This window comes from Rhinoderma darwinii, chromosome 11, assembly GCF_050947455.1.
Source record: "Rhinoderma darwinii isolate aRhiDar2 chromosome 11, aRhiDar2.hap1, whole genome shotgun sequence".
In the NCBI taxonomy this organism is placed as follows: domain Eukaryota; kingdom Metazoa; phylum Chordata; class Amphibia; order Anura; family Rhinodermatidae; genus Rhinoderma; species Rhinoderma darwinii.
Genome location: NC_134697.1, coordinates 29388935 through 29404441, shown reverse-complemented (window position 1 = coordinate 29404441; position 15507 = coordinate 29388935). Strand labels below are relative to the sequence as shown.

At 40.5% G+C, this 15507-nt stretch overlaps 1 long non-coding RNA gene across 1 annotated transcript; it reads left to right on the top strand.

Moving 5' to 3' along the window:
* The first annotated feature begins 2044 nt into the window (after positions 1-2044).
* LOC142663645 (uncharacterized) lies at positions 2045-3447 on the top strand. The gene is made up of 2 exons (XR_012851125.1): positions 2045-2327; positions 3123-3447. It is a non-coding gene; the product is annotated as an uncharacterized LOC142663645 (long non-coding RNA).
* Positions 3448-15507: the final 12060 nt, after the last annotated feature.

Sequence of the window (15507 nt, the reverse complement as noted above, 5' to 3'; positions counted from 1 at the left end):
GGGCCTTAGCAATTGGGCTCATTCTGCCAACAGCTATCTCATGTGTGTGGCCAGCAGACAGCTAGAGGAATATTAGGTAAAATGTTTCAACAGCAGAAATGTATTTCAGCACATTAAAAAAAAAAAGCAATATATCTGATCATTTATGCTCCATCACTTGGGACCAGCAGGCATTTTCCCCAATATAAATAGAAATGATAGAGGTACTGTCGGAGTAAATCAATATCTTAGTCGCCTACTGATTGGATGTGGGTTGTTTTCTTTTTTTGTATCGCTGTCGGTGACGTTTGATTGCACAAAGTCGCACATGTTTTGTCATCTGTCAGTACTTTTGGCCACTACAATCAGTCATTCATCTGTTGGCTGGACGAGCGCCCTGCATCTTCGGCTGCGATAGGCGCTCCTTGCTAGTCTGAATACAGCTTACAAAGAAAGTCTATTTTAGCCGTCTTCAGCCTAACAAGGAGCAGCAGTCACAGCCGAAGATGCAGGGTGCCCAGCGAAGCATTCTACCCCTTCATTTCAGCGACTGTGCCGTTCTGAGCACCTGGAACCCCCACCGATCAAAACTTCTGATATGTTTCTGTGATATATCAAAATTTTGTAAAGTACAGTTACTCAGTTACTCTTTAATTGACTTAAACGGGTTGTCTGGCCGGTTTTTCATACTGATGACCTATCCACGGGATCGATCATCAGTATATGATCGGTGGGGGTCCGACACCCGGACACCGCACCGATCAGCTGCATCCTGTACCATAAGTTTTGCAGTGGTCAGCTCTGCTCCTATTCACTTGAATAGGAGCAGAGCTGCAGTGTTGCAGCACGGCCGTTATACAGTAGTCAGAGCCTTCTGCTTCTGGCACCGGCCACTGCAAAACTAAGGGTATGTGCACACACACTAATTACGTCCGTAATTGACGGACGTATTTCGGCCGCAAGTACCGGACCGAACACAGTGCAGGGAGCCGGGCTCCTAGCATCATAGTTATGTACGATGCTAGGAGTCCCTGCCTCTCTGCAGGACAACTGTCCCGTACTGTAATCATGTTTACAGTACGGGACAGTAGTTCCACGGAGAGGCAGGGACTCCTAGCATCGTACATAAGTATGATGCTAGGAGCCCGGCTCCCTGCACTGTGTTCGGTCCACTACTTGCGGCCGAAATACGTCCATCAATTACGGACGTAATTAGTGTGTGTGCACATACCCTTACGGTGCCAGAGGGAGCCAAAATAACTGATCAGTGCGGGGTCTGTGGATAGGTCATCAGTATGAAAAACCGCTCCATGCTTAGACAGCCACTTTTAAGCCAGACAACCATAAAATGGCTGCATTTTAACATTTGTATTATGGCCACAAGCCAAGAACTTACCAAACATAGATCACTCTAGAACTATATGGTGTAAAGTTCTGTTCAGTAGTACTGCGGGAGTCCGGTTTTGAATGTACCGGTCTATTCCATATGCATAATAGCTTGGTGATTAACTTTACTATACCGAGGGGGGCATATGTTTGTATTCAACCAACATCTTCATGGATCTTATATGTTCCTCACATGGGATTGCTGGGTTACTCCTAATGTTATTTGGTAGCTTGGCTGACTATGGAATAGGCCATACAGTGTATGAAATAGCAAGTAGATTGTAAGCCCCCAAATAGAGCCAATGTAAAAGCAATTATATTCTGGAGACGATGCGGTACCTAAGGGAAAAAAACCAGATAATAAATAAATACATACAGTATTACTTATGATGTTTGCACCTAAATTCAGTATATAGCTAAGGAGGTGTTCTACCGTACAAGACATTACAGGCTGCACTGTGTCTGACATTTCAGCAGTGATTCAGATTACATTTAGCCTTGGCACCCAGTAAGGAGTCTCCGAGGTGCCCTGATAAGGCCACAGAACCTTGCAAACAGACCTTGATGTCTGAGCAGAATAATGTTTGTAATGAAGGACACAGAAACAGATAAAAATGAACAAAACACACATTTGGTATTATTATTTTTTTTTCAAATCTCCAGTCTGTATCCTGGCACAATGACGTATTGGGGGTAGGAAATAGAGATAATATACATGCCAGCTTGTTTCAGTTGGAGTTGAAGCTCCTAGATGTGCCAATTGATTCATAGTGTAACTCCCTATATTGCACAGCGTCTTGCAGGTGCAGGAAGGACCTTGATGAGGAGAAAGCTGATTAAGAAGTTGATAACTGTTACAGTGTTATGTTAATATTCCTTCAAGGTCCTAACTATACCATAAATACCAGAAACGGTGAAGCTTGGTCAACTCTACTTAGACCAGGACATCTTCTCCATTGCAGGTAAGCCTACAATAATATACTATAGGATATATTCATATATTATATATTATAATATATTGATTATTCTTTTTCCTTCAGTAATTATTTTTTTTTTTTACATTTTGTTTTTTTTTGTGTGCTTTTTTTGTATTATTTGGTTTGGCTTTCCTTTTGTCAATGAATTTGCTAATTTTATTTTATTTTTTCACACAATCATAAGCTGCATACATAATATTTTTATTTTATTTTTTAACAGTGTAATATATCATTTTAAATATACTTATATTGATCTATAAATGTTTTATTTATTTATTTTGAAGTGGTTTATTTCTTTTACTACAAGTATTTTACTACTTGACTTTTACTATTTGACATTTGGAAATATAATTAGATATTTTTTGCAAAAAAAAAACATATCAGGATATTTTACTGAAAATGAAAGAAAAAATAATTGAATGATATTTGTTTCTTACGTAGCTTATTTTATATTATTTCGGCGCTTTTTGGTAACATAAAATAATATTAATCTATAAATCAATATATACATTTTTATGGAACTAATAGAATTATCTGAAAACAAACTACAGTTACTGGGAATATAGTGTGATAATAAAACAGGAAAACACTACTTGGTAACCCAATGCAATTATTTAAATAAAAATTTACTGTTTTTATACAATATTTTAATACTTGTACATAAATTTATAAAAAATGTCATATTACATCTATTGGTTTACTATGTTTAATAACATTTTGTGAATTATGACTATAGTGTCCCTCCTATGTGTTAATAACTACATATCTCTTTGTTTTCAGCGTTTGTTTCCTAGACCGACACAATATTCTCGTTGTTCCTTTTTCCTATGCATATACCTCTTTGAAAATATAGGTAAAGAGGCATAAGGCATGGGAAAATGGGGCTCTGGGGTCCTCATCACTACAGCCGCTGCTCCTCATGTTTGTTATGAGTCTCAGGAAGACAGATGATGAACAAGTATAATAATACAATGTATTAGTTATCGCTGTATGGAATAAATGTTATTTTCTAATGTTTTGACAAAGTTTACATGAACTGTTAAATTAATAGAAGTTGAATTATTCTGTTTACCTTTATTTTATTAAACATTAATCTAAATTAAAATGTCAAATATTTTTTTCTTTATACACCATTGAGATTACATTACTATATAATCATTATATATAGGCAAATATAGATTTGTGTTTCCTATTTTAATAATTATTTCTTTATGGAACGATAATAATAATAATAATAATAATAATAATAATAAAAAAAATAATAATAATAATAATAAAAAAATAATAAAAAATAATAGTGGTAATGATTTTTTTAATAATAATAGTAGTAGTAGTAGTAGTAGTAGTAACAAAAATAATAGTAATTTAGGTATAAATTTTAGCCAGTTCTACCTGTGGCCATTCTTGTATCATCTTCTCCTACTGTATTTCTTGTTAACGCCCAGCATGACATCTTTGTACCACACTGGTCTTTATAACCCCCAGGGTTTAGTTCCAATAGTGATTACCAGAGGCCTAACTTCAAGTTCCTTGTCCCCAGTGCAATATCTGTAAGAGGACCCCCCCCCCCCCCCACACACACACACATAGCATGGGCCATTTATATCATTGACGTCTTCTAATGTCACAGAGGGGGCTTTATCCCCTCCAGATACCAGGCCTGGATGCTACTGCTACCTCTCCACCCCCTATAGCTACCTCCTGGGGACTACAACCATATGTTGCTGTAGCAATATTCTATCATGTATAATGTTAATTGTTATCATTAAATTAATAGTCTCCTTACTTATCACCTGATTCAGCGGGCATAACAGCCCCCTCCATACACCTAACGGCTGTACTCATGTGTAGCATATTTGCAGCATTTTGTTTTGTCAAAATTACAGTACAATATTTTTACTATAAGTTTTACAAAAATGTAGCAAAATCGCCACAAGTGAATACAGCAAATCTGTACTATTACGTTAACCCCAAATCAATGTCCTGTTAAAACCAGACTGCATATGACGGAGAGGAACGGTGATAGGCAGGGGTGTGACTATAGGGGGCTCAAATGTAACAGTCACACCGGGGCCGGCGTATAAATAGCACAATGACAATATTATATGTCGTTTCCGTATTCAGTAGGCGGCAGCATTATGGGTTTCCATCATCTTATACAGGTTTATCTCCATTGTATTCCCTTTTTATTTCTACATAAAGAGATAATATTAAGGGAACTCATTTATCAAAACTGTAACATATATATTGATCTTGTTGTCCATAGCAACCAATCAGAGCTCAGCTTTTATTTCTTAACCTGCTCTGCTAAAAATGAAAGCTGCTTTGTGATTGGTTCTTCTGTTCAACAGTTGTAATGAATTAGATTTATCAATGTATTTATGACAATTTTCAGGCATAAATACATTGATAAATGACAGTGTTCGGGCCGAACTCCATAATTTTATATCCCCTACAACAGGGGTCAAGAGTCATGACAAGCCCGACTCATTTATGAGTATTTTCTACCACTTTTCTAATGGCGGTAAATAACGCCGGATCTGACCTGGTGTTTAAAGCCTATGTCAGATTTACCAACAGAGGGTGCACCTTCAGGAATAATCCGGCGCACGCTGTACAGGGAGATACTGGCAAACTACCCACCAGGATTAATAAATCTACCCCACTGTGTTTATTTTATGGGAAGGTATGAACAATGCAAAACCAATCTTTACAATGGGTCAGCCCAAAGAGTATAAGATCTGACAAAGACAAATAATAATAATCTTTATTTATATAGCGCCAACAAATGAAAGCTCTTGTGGACAGGAAACGTCTACACATACTTGATACCTTTTCTATAGACAGTCATTTACAATGAAGGTACAACAATAGTGATTGACTTTATTTTATTTGATATAATATTTAGTATATTTTCCTTTTTATAGACTATGCATAGATAAGTGATTATTCCTTATATCAGCCTGAAATCACTTTCATTGTTACTAATTTTATCACATACGTTCAAACTGTTGTAAATAGGGAAAAATAATCTCTATCTATGTCCATGTAACCCACTCCCAAAAAAAATATAAAAACTGACCTGCTCTATTGTACGTCTTTGTTCATCAATAATGGAAATGGATCCTAGTAAAAAGGAGAAGAGAAACATTTCTTTGCACTAGTATTCGTTGTCCCTTTTTTATGAAAAATACATACCAGAGGGCAATTCTCCCAAACATGGTGTGAAGGCAGACAAAAAAAGGTTGTAAAAGGTTTTGTTTTTTTTTTGTTTTTTTACAAACAGCACCACTCCTGACAGTGGTCTACTTTTGGTACTGCAGCTCACCCTCATTCAAATGAATTAGTGTTGATGTGCAATACTAGACACAGACAAAAAAGAAGAGTAGCGCTGTTTCTGGGGGAAAAAAAAGACAGACTCATAATCTGATATAACCTTTTCAGTGATAACTTGACAACATTAAAAAGTAAGGTTTTCAGACTTTAAAGAGGTTATCTCATGAAGACAACCCATAGAGGCGGGTTCCCTGGTCGGGGCTTCTCACAATACTCATGTTAAGAATGGCACAATGTAATATTTGATATACATTTATTGAGGTTAAACTTGGTAGTAGAGTTAAGGTTCTTTTATACGGCCAGACGTGGGCCATGTAAACGAGCGCCGATCAACGAGACAGCTCATTGATCGGCGCTCGTTTGCTCCTTTCACTAGGAACTAGTATGGGGACGAGCGCTTATTACTCGGATTGCTCGTCCCCATACATTATCATGTCGGCAGCGCGTCTCCCTGTTTACACAGGGAGATGTGCTCAATGATAAGAGTATGTTCACACGGGCTATTTTCAGCCATTTTTCGGGCATTTAACGGCTGATAAATTGGACGCAGAACGCCTACAAACATCTGCCCATTGATTTAAATGGGAAATACGGCGTTCTGTTCCGACGGGGAGTTATTTTACGCCTCATTTTCAAATAACGGCGCGTAAAAAGACTTCTTGAGACGTCTTTGGAGCCGTTTTTCATTGACACAATAGCTCCAAAAACGGCAGCAAAAAACGCTAGTTGGTTAAAAAATGCCTGAAAATCAGGAGCTGTTATCCCTTGAAAGCCGCTCCATATTTTCAGCTGTATTTTGTTAAGCGTGTGAATATACCCTAAGGGTATGTTCACACGGCAATGCCAATTACGGCTGAAATTACGGAGTTGTTTTGACAAGTGCACGCGTTTTTCTCTGCATTTTTCACGGACGTAATTGGAGCTGGTTTTCATTGGAGTCAATGAAAAACGGCTCCAATTACGTCCCATGAAGTGACATGCACTTCTTTGAGGCGGGCGTCTTTTTACGCGCCGTCTTTTGACAGCGGTGCGTAAAAAAAGGCCCGTCTACACAGAACACCGTAAGACCCATTGAATTAAATGGACAGATGTTTGCAGACGGTTTGGAGACGTTTTTTCGGCCGCAAAACGCCTGAATTACGTCTGTAAATAGGGTGTGTGAACATACCCTAATAGTTTCAGCATTTAAAACGATATAATCAGCCGATGAACGAGCATTTGATAGTCTTCTCCCCTCTATGAGCTAGAATGGTGAACCCCTCTGTAAAAGTGGCTCCAGGTCTGGCGGAGCCCAGCCTGTCCATCATTATGTGACTAACTACATTCATGATTTACTTTTTTAGATTTTGGCAGACTTTTACAAAATTATCCCCCATCCTACTCCCAACACACATAAATTATACATTGCCTATGGTGTATAAGGGAAGGGTGTTGCCCTCCACACCTGGGAGAGTGAACCTTCCACTCTGTCCCGGCTTTGTGAAAAATTGCATGACCACTACAGATTCAGGTCATGGTGTCAACGCAGCTTCCTCTTTATGGTCAGCTGTTAAATCGAAGCCAGTACTATTTTCCATTGGCTATTTCTTCTAAACAAACTCTGGTACAGGGGGGCTTTGTGTCCCATAAGAGGACATCAGTACTTTAAATGATGCATGATAGTTGTTACAGGTTTTACATCATGGAAAAATGTGGCCTATTAAAAATAAAGCAAAAAGAAGATCCAGCATCCAAATCTAGATATGGATGCTGGCTCTTTATTTGTTATATTATTAATGGCGTACTTGACCTAAGGTGGGGATCCTGAGCCATTAAATCCAAAACAGTTCGATTGGCTCTCGTTTGCTCCTTTCAAAGAGAGAAATGTACAGTAATGTATGGGGGCGAGCGCTCGTTACTATAATCGCTTGTCCCCATGAACTTTCATCATGTCGGCAGCGCTGTGCTGCCCACAATGATAATATTTTGTGCTGCATAAACGATACGATCAGCCGATGCTCGTTCATACACAGGGCAATGATCGAGAAACAGCATTCATATGAACGCTCATTTACTCGATCATGGGCCCGTGTAAAAAGGCCACACACATTATATAGCTATTGGCCGAATGTTTGGCCGACAGCTATTCCCCCCCAATTCACCCATTCAAATGCATGCTCGGCCGAGCGTGCATGTATTCTGAATGGGGAGAGGTGACTAAGCCACTACCAGAAACCTCTGTTGGCGACTTATCTCCCCTGAGAACAAAAGGATCGGGCATTAAGAAATCCAACTGCCCAATCCTTCTCTCGCCTAACATCCACCATCGGGGAGAGTCTGGAGCCCCCCATATTTATTAGATAGTCAACCAATCCCCGAGATCGGCACGTTCGACCAACATTATTTCCAATGTGTATTCATCAAAGTACCCTTGCTGCCTATCTTAAAAGCTCAACCACTCACAGCTTGATTTCTGGAGAAAGACCACTATATTTTTTAACCTTCAAAAATTCTAGATTTGCAGTTGTAGAAATGTTAAAATGTTTCTTTGCTTTTATGATCCAGATCATGGTACTTCCATGTAACAATAGAATACTCTCCTATTACTTTGTATATGGCAGTGAACATTATGATGTGAAACTTATCAGTGAGTCCAGTAAATTGGTCGGAGACAAGTAGATCATGTCATGGCATGTCTACCATTGTTGACAGACAGAGATTAGATTTCTGCAGTCCAAATAGATTGCAGAGACATCAACGTGGATCACCCAAACACATTTAAATTCTAAAGGAATCATTAAGTTAATTAACAGAATATGTTTATTAACTCACAAGTGTGATTAAGGGTTGTTTAGTTTAGTCTTTAACTTTAAGAATTCTCACCATGTCATCTGACTTGTGTCAATATTCTTGCAAGGGGTCCAAAGTGGTCTAAAATGTCAGATAAAGGCAGCTATCCGGGGACACTTTCATCCAAACAAGTTTTTATAAGACCAACATGTGTCTGGGGGGAAAAAAAGGGAGCTGGCATGTGCTTATTGTTTTGTCCATTGTCCGATGGGTATGAGCCTACCATCCAAGAATGAATGAACATTTCTGAAAATACATTTGAGCATGTTTTTCACGAGCGGATGATGAAATGAAGTCCAATATGATACTCTGTGAAGATTTTTTTTGGTCAGTAAACACACTTGAATAGGAAGCACACTATCCAAGGGGTTGTGTTATCAGAGGCATCCCTTTCAGAATGTGGAAGCTGGGGTTATTTTGCCACTTGAAACCGCGGCCAGTGAGACATTTCCCTGCAGAGGAATAGTCCATTCTTGCGATATGAGGATGGCTCGAGTACGCCAGAACAGGAGGCGTCCATTTGGAGCGACTCTCTGTTTTGGCTTCTGGGGGGGCGTCTCGACCAGGGGTCCCCCACTATGATGTCCATATGCCCTAACAGGGGTTGTCTACACAAGTGTCAGATTTGACACAGAATTCTAAGTAGATACTGTGCCGAAATTGCAGCGGATTCCGTATGTCAAATCAGATGACAATCCACATCCCATGCATATAAATGGGGCATCTGTAACCCTATTCACGTGTTACGGAAAATCAGACACAGGCATGGAAAAGTAGGGGATGCCAATGGGGCTAATCCTCATTGGGATCTGATGCACATCCGTGGCAGAAATCCAAATGTATGATTCCGATTTTTGCAGCAGATCAATATACGACAGATTTAATGCCGATTTGAGAGGAAGGCCTAATGAGCCTACACTTCTGCTCCTGCTAGAGCCTTTCTAAAACCCTGGTAGGGTTGCTACCTTTATCTGTGTTTGGCCCAATAAAGTTATTTCAGAAGCTACGCGGACGTCTTCTTTGCATTTTTTTGAATACTTGATGGACTAACATTAATTGATAGACTTTTCAACCAACCTATTGGCAGCAGCTTTTCTCCCGAGGAAACCAAGAATGTTGAGGAATATTGAAATCCGCCTTGGCCAATGCTTCTTTACTCCAATGAAATAAATGAAATATTTTCTATTCACTTCTAACTGACGGCAGCATCTTTTATTTTTACCTAAAATATCAAAATATACTTCTAAAACATGTAGAGGAAATGTATCAAAACCGGTGCAAACGAAAAGTGGAGTAGTTGCACATGGCACCAAATCAGATTCCCCCTCTCATTTTCAGGGGCCCTTTTAAAAAAATAAAGCATCGACCTGATTTGGCGCCATGGAAAATTACTGCACTTACTCTTTGCACCAGTTTTGTGACATTTTCCACCATAACTGTGTTTCCGTTTTTTCTGAATTCATCAGCAGATAAAAGATTTTTGTGTCAGTGGTGTTGTTGGCTGGACTAGGAACAACTTTATTATACTTAATTAGTATAACTCAAAACACATTCCCTGAGATCTAGCAGCTGCTTATCTCCTTCCAAACACATTGCAACCAAACCAACACAGAAAATTGCATAAAATCCCCAATTCTGCTCATCGGTTATCAGCACTTTTTGCATAAACCTTGTCAGTTACAACTATAGTTCATATAGTCATATGATGTACGCTCCTCCGTAGAAATCAATCAAACAGTAAGAACAGAGGCAAAAGCCAAGGACTAGGAAGAAGAGATATTAGCCCATTACTCACGACCTTGACGAGCAAATGTAACAACAGTGTTCAGCAGCTACAGAAACATTCCAACAATGAAGTTGTCATTTATTCATATAGAAACTTTTGATCATTTGAAGTAAGAACTTTATTGCATAAGAAAAGTTCTTATTATAATTGTGATAACTAGTTGGACCCCAAGGTTCAAGCACATTGCCGTACCCCTGATCAGTGTTCTACAGATCCGTAATACAGCGTCCATAGACAGCTACGTGCCCATATTAAACCTCTAAGTGCCTCTGATTTTAGACGAAGGTACACAAAAAATGTTTTCTTATGTTTTGCGTATGAATCTGTGAGTAGAAATGAAAAAGTTGCTTCTTGCATTGACTTATCATAAAGGTATTTTCTCCTTGAACAGTGGCTCACAAAGACAACATATGGCGGCACAGTTATCAGAATCCACGTGTCACTGTACGGGGCCATGTACAAAGCAATGCAGAGAACACAAGCTCATAGACTGCGTGCACACAAACATATTAAGTATCTGTAATACGGCTCCGATAGCCTGCTATGGCGCCATACTGTACTTGTGTATTTTATACAGAGACACATAGAGGTGGTTTCCATATAAATTCATGAGAAAAACAAATATCACATGCAGTATTAGGCAGGTATTCTCCCGTCCTGGGCTGTGTAAACGAGCACCGATCAACTAGACCACTCATTGATTGGCGCTCATTTGCTCATTTCACAAGGAGCCAGTATGGGGACGAGCGTTCGTTACTCCGATCATACATTATTATCATGTCGGCAGCGCGTCTCCCTGTTTACACCGGGAGATGTGCTGCCAACTACGATAATATTTTACTTTTTTTTAAATTATACGATCAGCAGATGATCGAGTGTTTACTCGTTCATCTGCTGATCACTGCCCTGGTTACACAGGGCAATTATCGGTAACGAGCATTCTGTGAACAATCGTTTGCCCGATAATTGGCCAGTGTAAAAGGGCCTTAAGTACCAGTGCTAGATTCACCTCTACAGAGGAACTGCATTGTAAGCAAAAAGGAGGAGCCCATGAGTCACGTTCCTTCTGTACTGAGTCACAATACCTGGCACTATAATGTGGGACCCACTTTGTTCTTTGCTATGGATCCCCTCTTTTCTATATACACCACTCATGCAACATACTGAGTGTATATAGGTCAGTACTACTGACCCATAAAGCATTCTGTGTGGCACAGTACAGGGACCATGCACAAACTTGAGTCCTTATACATATGAGCTTGAATGGAGGTGAATGGCATTTACCGTCACTGCCATAGACTTTGAATGGAGGTTCAAGAAGCTTGCTCGGCTGTCGCTCCATTTAACAACAAGCAAGTGGTCTCACTGCTGGGGGGAACAAGGGACACAAGATGTCCCCATTACGGCAATCGGTGGGCATCCCGGTTGCCTAACAGTTATCACCTGTGCAGTGGATAGTTAAAAACTGGTAAAAATGGTTCATAACCAGAATAAAAGACCTACTGCTATGGTCTCAGTGCCAGATACCACAGGACACCTTCAGAGGTCTTGTGGAGTGGATGCCTTGATGGGTCAGAGCTGTTTTTGTAGCAGAAGGAGGACCTACACAATATTAGGCAGGTGGTTTTAATGTTATGGCTGAACGGTGAACATTTTCAATGTATACTGATTAACAGCAATTAACTCCTTACTGTAGGGTTGGATTTACATGTTCCAGCAGTGGTGCGATTGATAATGGCTGTGATGTATTTTCAAAACCTCGTTGACTAGCATTCCAGCGTGGTTTCAGCCGCTTTACCATGTTCATTATCTGTATATAGATACTTTGTACATTAAACCGAGCAGCATGTCCACTGGCTGTATTACACGGGCCGACGTGGACTGTGTAAACAAGGGCCGATCAACGAGGTAGCTCGTTGATCGGCGCGCCTTTCACAAGGAGCTAGTATGGGGACGAGGGCTCGTTACTACTATTGCCCGTCCCCATACATTTCTATCATGTTGGCAGCACGTCTCCCTGTCTAGACAAGGAGATGAGCTGCTGACAACAATAATATTTTGGCCATTTAAAACTATACAATCAGCCGATGAACGAGGGTTTTCTCGTTCATCGGGTGATTGTTGCCCTGTTTACACAGGGCAATGATCGGGAACGAGGTTTCTGTGAATGCTCGTTGGCCCGATAATTGGCCCGCATAAAAGGGCCCTTACATACTTTGTAGAGATGCTCAGTATCATTATAATTTGACATCATACATATATTTAAAATGAAAAAAAAAGAGTGTATTTAGAAAGGAAGATTGGACTTATGATAAAATAATTATGCAGATTGCAAATCAGTTTACAACGTGAATTTATGTCTAGTGATTTTCCAGTCTGAACATATTTATAACATCGATTACATTGTGACATTGGGAGGACAGTCATTCTAATGACTGAAGAAGACGCTGCAATCACTATAGAGTAGGACACGTCAGATTACAGTGAACTATAATGGCAGCAACTGTTGTCAATCAAACCAATCACTTCAGGTCATTTACACACAGCGAGTATCACTGGACTTGATCGTAACTAATCTAAAAGATTCCAAAATCAGCAAAAAAATAACTTACCTGTGTTATCCACATTTCATTTTCAGTTGCATATGACAGCTTTAATATATTAAACTATAGAACTTGCCAATGTTCTATATAAAGCAATGTATATTCGTCCACCTTTTCACCCAACTTAGCCGATCATGTGAAGCTAGCCGTACACATTAGATGTATGTTGGCTGAACCCGCTGAGTTCGGCAGAACCGGCCAACCATCTAATGTGTATGGCGGCATCCCGACTTTCCACTGATGGCAGATATTGAGGGAGAGAAGGGTCGGGCATGTTGAACTTCAACATGCCCGATCCTTTTGTCCATTAGTAGATAGGACTCCTCTGGCAGAGGCTTTCTCCCTTCTTTCTATTGAAAACACATGCACGATCAGTCAGCTGAGCCAAGAGTGCATGTGTATGGGAGTGTCGGTAGGAATAGCTGTCGGCCGCTATTTGGAGTGTATGGTCAGCTTTATATAAGGTTTTCTTCTAATTTGCTGGAATACACACACATATATTTATTGATATTCACAGATGAAATGCAGGTCATGGCCGACAGCTATTGCTCCCGACTCCACCATTAATATGCATGCTCGACTTGGCCGTGCTTTCATGTTTATTTTAACAGTGAGAGTAAAAAAAACTGCTGCCAGATACCTCTGCGGCTTATCTCCACGAGAACAGAGGATCGGGCATGTTAAAATCCAACATGCCCGATCATTCTTTCCCCCAGAAACTTCCATCGGGGTAAAGTCGGGATACACTCATACACACTATTTCATCAGGAGGTTCAGACAACTTTCATCTAATGTGTATGGGCACCTTAAGAACGGGCAGAATGCCAGACTGTGCTTCTTTCCAGACTATATAACCCTTCAAGTCCCTATTAAAGTATTCATAACTACCTGTACATTAATGTGAAATGCCATGAATGTCTGATCAGAGGGAACCAACCATCCATACCCCACCATCCCCCCAGATCAAGGGTGTTCGGTCACCACTCCCGGCGAAGGGACCAGGCATATATGGCCACTTTTCATTATAGTCTATGGGAAATAGAGAACCAACAGTGGCCATGGCACTTAGCCATTTCTCCACCTGGAATATGAGACAGAGCATCTTCATTCTTGGCTATTAAGGCCCTCTTCACACTGAGTTTTTTGCCGGCAGAAATAATCTGCCTCAGAATTCCTTCAGGAATCATGAGGCTAATTTTGAACTGACTGCACTTTTTTCCATGTTTTTGACCTGTGGCCATTAAAGCTGATGCAAGGACTGCAGGCAAAAATCGCTGAGAAAAACGCTCAGCAATGAGTGCCGCAGGTTTTTTCCACCTCACATTGATTTCAATGGGAAAACCGCTGCAAAAAAGGATACGCCGTTTTATTTGCCCGAGAGCAGGCAAATACGCCTCTGCCTCTCATTGAAATCAATGGGGGCGATTTGGGAAGATTTTTTTGGCGCTGATTCCGACGCAGTTTTCCACATCAAAATTAGCACTAAAAACTCAGTGTGAACTGACTCTTAATAGTACATTTATGATATATCAAATCAATAAGCCATTAATGTCTTTCATGGGAACACCCCTTTAACCCAAACAAAAACGTATAAAGTGATAATGTAATTAGGTATTTTAGGTTAAATTAACTTTAAAGCAGAAATTTTTGGAATTTTTTACAAATAACCAAATAAATGAAGGCCTTGTCTAGATGATGATTTTTTTCCATGTGTCAGTAAGCAACCTAACCCATCACCACAACGTTGCATCCTATAAACTAGCAGTAAGGCCTGATTCACACAAACGTGTTAAACGTCCGTGGGACAGCCGTTGAAACACCGGTCGTCCCACGGACCTATGTTATTCAATGTGGCTGTTCACACAGCCATTGTTTCAACGCTTTCAACAGACCATGTGAAGGGTCCGTGGGAAAATAGGACATGTCCTATCTTTTCACGCATCCCTCCATAGACTCTCAACTATGGTGGATGCGTGATATCGCATCCCGCAGCGCTGAGCACGGATGCAACTCGGACGTGAAAAACTGCGGTTTTTCACGTCCGAGATGCGCAGCGTTCGTGTGAATCAGGCCTAAAGGTGATATTAGCTCGTTGATCGGCGCTCGTTTGCTCCTTTCACAAGGAGCTATTATGGGGACGAGGGCTCGTTACTCCGATCGCTTGTCCCCATACATTTCTATCATGTCGGCAGCACGTCTCCCCGTTTACACATGTAATAGTTTCGCCAGTTAAAATCATGCAATCAGCCAATGAACGAGCGTTTGCTCGTTCATCGGCTGATCATTGACCAGTTTACACAGGGCAATTATTGGCCGGTGTAAAAGGACCTTTAGGCCGGCCTCCCACACACGAGCGTGTTCGGTCCATGATATACGGTCCAACTTCGGCCGCATTTCCCGGACCGAACGCACTGCAGGAAGCCGGGCTCCTGGCATCATAGTTACCTATGACGCTAAGTGTCACTGCCTCTCCATGGAACTACTGTCCCGTACTGAAAGCATGATCACAGTACGGGGCAGCGTCGTACATAACTATGATGCTAGGAGCCCGGCTGCAGTGTGTTCGGTCCTGGAAATGCGGCCGAAGTTGGACCGTATATCACGGAACAAA